The sequence below is a fragment of the Notolepis coatsorum genome (genome assembly GCF_963971535.1).
Source record: "Notolepis coatsorum genome assembly, chromosome: 17".
Lineage (NCBI taxonomy): Eukaryota > Metazoa > Chordata > Actinopteri > Aulopiformes > Paralepididae > Notolepis > Notolepis coatsorum.
In genome coordinates, this window is record NC_140181.1 from 44198728 (window position 1) to 44207207 (window position 8480).

Below are 8480 nucleotides of genomic sequence, written 5' to 3' on the forward strand. Positions count from 1 at the left end.
CTACCACGGGGCGTCAGTTACGCATGCTCCGAGCTGTGCGTAAATATAAGCACAAAGTCAAGTTCACGTTCAAATTGATAAATCCCACACTTTGCTTAGAAATGGTCGTACGCACGGGTTAAGCACATAGCTGTGCGTACGCAACGTTGATAAATGAGGGCCCTGGACTGATAAGAAAACTGCTTCGACAACTCTCTTCCTACTAATCAAAAGAAAGCTGGTTCTGCTTCTGTATAGGAAGCCAATCTTCTGTTGCACTTGGAGGCAAGGTTGTCCACATGGAATTTAATGTAAATGTGAGGAGAGATGCAGATAGACTAGTGCTGTAGAGTGTCCAGCATGAAGTGAGAAGAAGAGACATTATATGAGAGGACAGAGAAACACACACAATAAATATCATACACACTTCACTGATCGGAAAAGAACACAACTAAATGGGAATTATTACAGCTCAATGAAATGATAAGGTAGCAGTCCCTATAAGACTAGGTATTTTTCATCTACATCATTGCATGGTGCATGGTGGTAAATCAGAATAGTTTTTTGGTGAAGTAGTCCTTTAAGTATCAACCAGTACCCAGTACCAATCTGATCCATTGCTTTTACTGAACAGTACAGACTTAGACAATCAGTTTGGGGTCATTGGACAACACAATGATTGAAATAATATAATAAATGTTCTCCATTAGAGATCTAACATGCTTCTATGTGTTAGACATGCATAAAGTCATGTCACTGCTTTGATTTCTGAGAGTATTTAGTATGTTTCTTGGTATCAGATTTTAGTAGTGGGGAAGTTCTCTTTTAGCCTGGTATCAGACCTGTTTTAGCCTGGTATCAGACCTGTTTTAGCCTGGTATCAGACCTGTTTTAGCCTGGTATCAGACCTGTTTTAGCCTGGTATCAGACCTGTTTTAGCCTGGTATCAGACCTGTTTTAGCCTGTTATCAGACCTGTTTTAGCCTGTTATCAGACCTGTTTTAGCCTGGTATCAGACCTATTTTAGCCTGGTATCAGACCCAGACTCTTCCTCCTACATACTGTACTGTTAAGTACATTAAGTACTATACATAATACTCTGGATACTGCATACTGCAGCCAGCATATCAAAGCATTACAATTTCAACATTCACCTTCGACTTACCAAAGTCTAGTGTCAGGTTTGTTGTTAAAATAGTGCACAACTGTACACAGATGATATTTATTTCTATTTATTCGACTATTTCCTGGTTAATATTTCTCCTAATGCCCACTGAATCAAACCTTTTAAAAAGCTGTTTATCATCTTGGCATTTGCCGTACACGGAGTACATTTTTGCTTACTAAATCATATTTTGGGACTCTACTGAAACGGTCCACTAATCAGGAAGTGCTAGCACACAAAACTCAGACTGGGGGAACTGCCTCCAGCGCACGCTAGCCTGATGCTGCTAATTGTGTAGCTTGCTAATCAGGTTGGCTATATAGACTATATATATAGCTGGGGAGTAAACAAGAGACCGTCCTGTAGACACATTACACTGTCCTGTGCCAATTTACCTTATCACATTATAGTTACAATGAACCCTCTCATACAGCTTGCTACTGGGATACAGGCAGGAATGCACATGCACGCCGCACACACGTACACACACACACACACACGCACGCACACACACACACACACACACACACACACACACACACACACACACACACACACACGCACACACACACACACATGCGTGGATACACACACAGAGACTCTCATATGCAGACACACAAACACACACACACACAGATTTTTTCCTGCGCTATTTCTTCATAATGATATCATTAGCCCAAGTCTCTTCCACTCCCAGTGCTACGGCCCCTTGGAGGGTGCTTCATTAAAGGATACTACACATTGGAGACAAGTGTCTGTGTGTGTGTCTCTGTCCATGCATATGAGAGAGCATTTTGAACCTCTCTCGCATTTGGGTTTCTTTATGTGCGTGTATTGTATACTGTGTGTTTGTGAGAGAGAGAGAGAGAGAGAGAGAGAGAGAGAGAGAGAGAGAGAGAGCGAGAGAGAGAGAGAGAGAGAGAGAGAGGGGGACGGTGTGAAAGAGAGAGAGGAAGTGTGTGTGTGTGTGTCAGGAGTGAATGCGCATCTCAGTAAGCAACATGGATTGGATTAGGTGGTGAGGAATAGATAGATAGAAAGGAGATTGGTGTCACGGAGGCCAGGTTGGAAATTCCTCCTCACCCCCCCCCCCCCCCCCCCCCACAGATTCACATACCACCCCTTCAACCCGCCATGAAGATCTCATATTATGTTCTTTAAAGAAAATCAAATGATCTTGAATGCAAAAGCCCCATACACACAAGCATACGGCCCAACGTTTTAAGATTTAAATGGTGTTTCCTATCTCTCTCCAAGGAACCCCCCCCCCCCCCCCCAACATCCCAATAACCTCCTAGATATGGTTTTGAATATCAGACAGGAGGCTGTATATTCTGACACCACTCACACCCCTCCCTCCCTGCTTTAGTGATGTTGTAAAACACCATGTGTTGCTTTAGTGATGTTGTAACACCATGTGTTGCTTTAGTGTTGTTTAGGGCTGACCTTCGAAGCTTTTTTTGGCAATCGAAGCTTCGGGGCCGAGCTTCGATTTTAATTCGAAGCTTCGAGAAAAAAAAAAAAATTTAATATTTTTTTTTTTTTTATCTTATGTTGTGGGACTTGTACAGCACTTTCGTAAACTTTGTTGTTTTTAAATGTGCTCTATAAATAAAGTGGGTTGGATTAATTAATTAAGTAGCCCCTTTCGTGACTGTGACGCATCCAACAAGGTTTCACTCGGCTGTGTGATTTAATTCAAGGTGGATCGCTGTTGTCGTTTGAACAACTTCAGATTTCATGGGAACTACCAATCCCCCAAATCAAGAATGTTTAAGATGAATGAAGTAAGATTTTGATTATTTGAAATATGGCCTGTGTAGACTAAACTATGCACAGAATTATGTCAGTCTACAAGGTCCGGATTCTACATGGTCCGGCAATGTAGACCTTGTAGACTCCACTACAGACCAATTATCAGTGAATGTTCATGCATTTTTAAGAAGGGCAACTTCCACAAAAAAACAAAGAACTCACCAAAACATCTCAGTAGCACCTTATCTAAATGTTATATTTCATATATGGAGATTCATATTTATTTATGTATTGCATGCATTTCTACATTTTATTTCCTATCCATGTTGCTGTAACATCATGTGTTGCTTTAGTGTTGCTGTAACACATGTGTTGCCTTAAGGCCTCTGCATGCTACAGAAACTGCAAAGCAACTGCAACACAACATCGACAAAGCAACGGTGTTGCAGACACTCTGCCTTTATGCTTCTGCAACATCGACGAGCAGCCTATGCAACATTGTACCCCGGATGTAGCTAGGTCCCTAGATAGATGAAACTTCCCTTCTCAATCAACCCATTGATAACAAGCAGAAAAAGAAGCAATATTTTTACTTCCGGTCGGGGGATTTCAAAATAAAAGAGCGACGTCTAAAAGCACCGTAAATACGTTTATTTTGTACATTATCTAACGTTAACACGAACCTAAACTAATCTAAAGTTAGTTTAGGTTCGTGTTAACGTTAGATAAATAAAAAAAAAAGTATTTCAGGTGCTTTTAGACGTCGCTCTTTTATTTTGAAATCCCCCGACTGGAAGTGTTATAGTGTCTGTTGCTAGCAGCTTAACTTCTGTCGCCCGTTTCTGTGCTTTTCGAGCTAACGTAATGTCATTAGTTTCCAATGGAGAGGAGAGAAAGACCTCAGCTCACATGCAGCTCAAACTACCTGTTGGAATAAATTAATTGATTGATGTTTAACTTGTCCCTGTGTGTGTCCAGTCATTTCGACTAGGGCCTAACAAAATTAATAGTTGGTTTCAGGTTGGTTGTCAGTTTGGCCATGGGTAGGTAGGGAATTTATTTTATTTTATTTTTTTATTTTATTCTTTCCCATGGCGACTATGGATAGGGAATTTCTTTATTTAATTAAAATGTTCACAACAACATGGATGCATGTACTCTGCCAGCATGTTTAATATCCATAATACTAAATGTTTGACTAAGATTTCTATGAAACTTTATTCTTAAAAAAAAAAAAATCGGATTTTTTTTTTTTTTTTTTTTTTTTTAATAATTTTTTTTAAAAACTCATAAAATATATTGGGTCGCACCTAAATCGGCAGGGTCGGTCGGCAACCTGAAACCAACTATTATTTTTGTTAGGCCTAGCAAACGTTGTATTTAACGTTACCTCAGGATACCATTGTATTTAGTTGGTTAGCTATGTAGCTAATGTGGATAGCATTTTGAATAGCACCAATGCTAGCTGGCTGGCTACAGCTTTATTTACTAAATTATGGAGGCTTTTTAATCGTCAAGGTAAGAGAGGATTTGTCATGATCAACTGAAGGCGTATGCTATGGAACAATATGTGCTTGGGTTTTCAGAAAAAGGCCAGCTATGTGACGCTAATTATTTAGCATCAACGCTGGCTGGCTACAACAATGGAGGATGGTATTCTCTGCGGGACCAATATTATTCTATGACACCCCATTCGCTAACCAACCAATCACTGCTACGCAATATCAACGCAACGGTTGTTTAGATTAGATTTTGAGGAGATGTACGCAACATCCTCGCAACACAGTCTACAAGACCCTCTGCAACAACCGCGTTGAAATCGCGCTGATGTTGTGTTGCAGTTGCTTTGAAGTTGCTGTAGCATGTAGAGGCCTTTAGTGTTGTTGTAACACATGTGTTGCTTTAGTGTTGTTGTAACACCATGTGTTGCTTTAGTGTTGTTGTAACACCATGTGTTGCTTTAGTGTTGTTGTAACACCATGTGTTGCTTTAGTGTTGCTGTAACACCATGTGTTGCTTTAGTGTTGTTGTAACACCATGTGTTGCTTTAGTGTTGTTGTAACACCATGTGTTGCTTTAGTGTTGTTGTAACACCATGTGTTGCTTTAGTGTTGCTGTAACACCATGTGTTGCTTTAGTGTTGTTGTAACACATGTGTTGCTTTAGTGTTGCTGTAACACCATGTGTTGCTTTAGTGTTGTTGTAACACATGTGTTGCATTAGTGTTGTTGTAACACATGTGTTGCTTTAGTGTTGTTGTAACACATGTGTTGCCTTAGTGTTGTTGCAACACATGTGTTGATTTAGTGTTGTTGTAACACATGTGTTGCCTTAGTGTTGTTGTAACACCATGTGTTGCCTTAGTGTTGTTGCAACACATGTGTTGCCTTAGTGTTGTTGTAACACCATGTGTTATAGTGTTGTTGTAACACATGTGTTATAGTGTTGTTGTAACACATGTGTTATAGTGTTGTTGTAACACATGTGTTATAGTGTTGTTGTAACATGTGTTATAGTGTTGTTGTAACATGTGTTGTGCCTCATCACTACTCACTCTTCATGTATTATACGGCGTGTCAGGACTGGAATGTGCTGTAATGTGATCAGCCCTGCCCAGTTCCCATACAGTATCAAACACATTCTGGAAGCGAGGGGAGGGATGGGTTGTGTGGGTGGCAGGGATCATATGAATGTGTGGCTCTGTGAGATATAGTGTAGTTTTGTAATATAATCCAGTTGCGTGCGTGTGTGTGTGTGTGTGTGTGTGTGTGTGTGTGTGTGTGTGTGTGTGTGTGTGTGTGTGTGTGTGTGTGTGTGTGTGTGTGTGTGTGTGTGTGTGTTGTGTGTGTGTGTGTGTGTGTGTGTGTGTGTGTGTGTGTGTGTGAGTGAGTGAGTGAGTGAGTGTGTGCGGCTGTTGATAGTCAAACCCCTGGGGGGGGGGGGGGGTCACACTAAACATTCCAAAGAGAGGAAATGAAGACAAATGAACACAAAGCTTAATGGCTCTTCTAGTCAGCTCCATATTACCTCCGCTCCCCGCCCAACACACGCGCGTGCCATGCGCACACACGCACCTCCTCCTTCCCGCTCACTACCTCACCAGTAGATATATCACAAAGCTGCACACATGAAAAGCACAAAAGCACTGTGCATCTTGTGAATCTAGTCTACATCAGGCTCTTTGCCCCACCTCCTCCTCCACTGTGTGTGCGTGTGTGTGTGTGTGTGTGTGTGTGTGTGTGTACGTGTGCGCGTGTGTGTGTGTGCGCATGCTTTTATGGCCTCCATGGCGCCTCCAGAGAAAGTTCAGCTTGATGGATCGTCAGCCAGAACCCAGCTCTGATTTTCTGAAAATAACACAATTATGCTACATTCACCTTCCAGGGCTATTAAGATAGAGAGAGAGAGGGGGGGGGGGGGGGGAGAGAGGGGGAGAAAGAGAGAGAAAGAGAGAGGGAGGGAGGGAGAGAAAAAGAGAGAGAAGAGAGAGGGTGCAGGTGACAGGTTATAAAAGGAGCCAGACCAGGGCTGAAATACAGAGCGCTCTCTAATAGGGTTTATTTTGCTCCTTAGTCTTTTCTTAGGACTGTGGCGCCAGCAGGAGAGAACGAGGGAATGAAAAGAAGAAGAGGGGATAAAGGAGGTAGAGAGGAGGGGAGGGGAGGTCACATTTTACAGTGATGCTCTAGTTCTTCCCCCTTCCACTATCTCTCTCTTTCTCTCACTCCCTCTCTCCCTCCCTCTCTCTGTATCTCTCTCTCTCTCTCTCTCTCTCTCTATCTCTCTCTCTGTCTCTCTCTCTATCTCTCTCTCTCTCTCTTTCTCTCAGCTGGGAGAAGCCAGGGGTACAAAAAGAGAGATAGAGAGAGAAAGAGAGAGAGAGACAGAGAGAGAGAGAGAGAGAGAGAGAGAGAGAGAGAGAGAGAGAGAGAGAGAAAATGAAGTGATTTGTGGACATATCGATCGGCAGGTCGGAGCTATTGATCAGAGCGCGAGGAGCGATGGAGGGATGGGAGGAGAGGTGGAGTTGGTGATGGAGGGCTTTGTCTGGGTAAGCGAGGCGGCGGGGAGTGGGTGGGTGGGGGGTGCCCCTGTGAACTGCTGGAAGGCCCACAGGGTTCATTATAGCCGGGTGCGAAACTAGGGCACCCGCAGCTCAGCCGACACGCCTCTCCCTCGAGGCGTCGGCTTCATCAACTCCACTTGATGAGGGAAGCTTTTCAAGTCGATGTTCGTCCCAAAGCTTTAGGGAAGATAATGACCTTTCCCCCCCATGGATCTTAACTGCTGTTTAGGCTTGGGCGGTATAATTTTTTTCATACCGTCATACCTTGCTGACATAATACCCCGGTATGGGTATTATGACGGTATGACTTTCATTTTCATCAGCGGGGGGGGGGGGGGGGGGGGGGGGGGTGGGAGCGGAGCTAAGTTAGCAATATACTCGTTATCACCATACATAACGCTTATATTGAAATATGTTGACATTAGGGCCGTTCTTTCAACCTAAAAGTGCACTTTCTTCAACCTCTAACCTAAATTCCATAGCAACCCGTGTTGCCAGTAAGTTAAAAAAAAAAAAAACAGTGCGCACGTTCGAGACACAGATATAAAACGAGTCATACGGAACAAATAACGTATAACGGAGGCTGAAATTAGACCAATGTGAGTCACAAAACTCACGACAGTAGTACACAACTACACATACAGACGCATAAAATGTATTCTGCATTGATTAAGTGATAATCAAAACCCAGCTTAAGCCGTTAAACCCATGTAGTGAATCGCGAAGCCAATACGCACACACACAGTCGAACTGGAACGGTTTACCAAACATACACTCCCAGCATTCATATCTTATATCCCATCATATCTTATATCCCAGCAACATAACATAACTTACTTACCCAAACCGAGTCCTATTTCAAAACAGGAACACACGTGTGGCTCTGCTGAGCTCTGACTGAGAGAGGGACAGACAGACTGCCCTGCCCTGCCCTCTGCTGGCGCGTGCTGTGCACTACAGATTTGGCGCACAGTCTGTGACGTCACGGTATTGAGAATCATACCGGCGGGATTTCGAAATATCCTGATATACCGTAATACCGTCATACCGCCCAAGCCTACTGCTGTTCCAAATGGAGGCATTTTCTACATGGACTGTTGTGCTCCTGTACGGTGAAGCTGAGGCAGACTGGCGAAGCAATGAACCGCTTTCCCCCCACATTAAAACTCGCTCCAACAGTGTTTTCTGTTGCCATGTGTTCTCCGGCCATGTTCAACTCCCTCCAGTGACAGAGGAAGTGCGTCTGTGTGCGCCTCGTGGTGATCAGTCCTAGCGATGTGCAGCATATGGACCAGGCCTCGCCTTTCATCCCATCCAAACCAGACCAGTCCTGGACGGCCTTCCAAGCTCTGCCCAGGTTCCCTCTGAGTCCCATCCTGCCTCCATCTGCCACCGGCATGGGCCTCATCCAGCAGACGCACCACTTCCCCCGTCGTGTGAGCCAGCGTGGAGGCACGGTTTCCCCAGCGGCCCTCCACGTTAAAGGAGACTGGCAGTGGCACGGGTCCTCGCCAG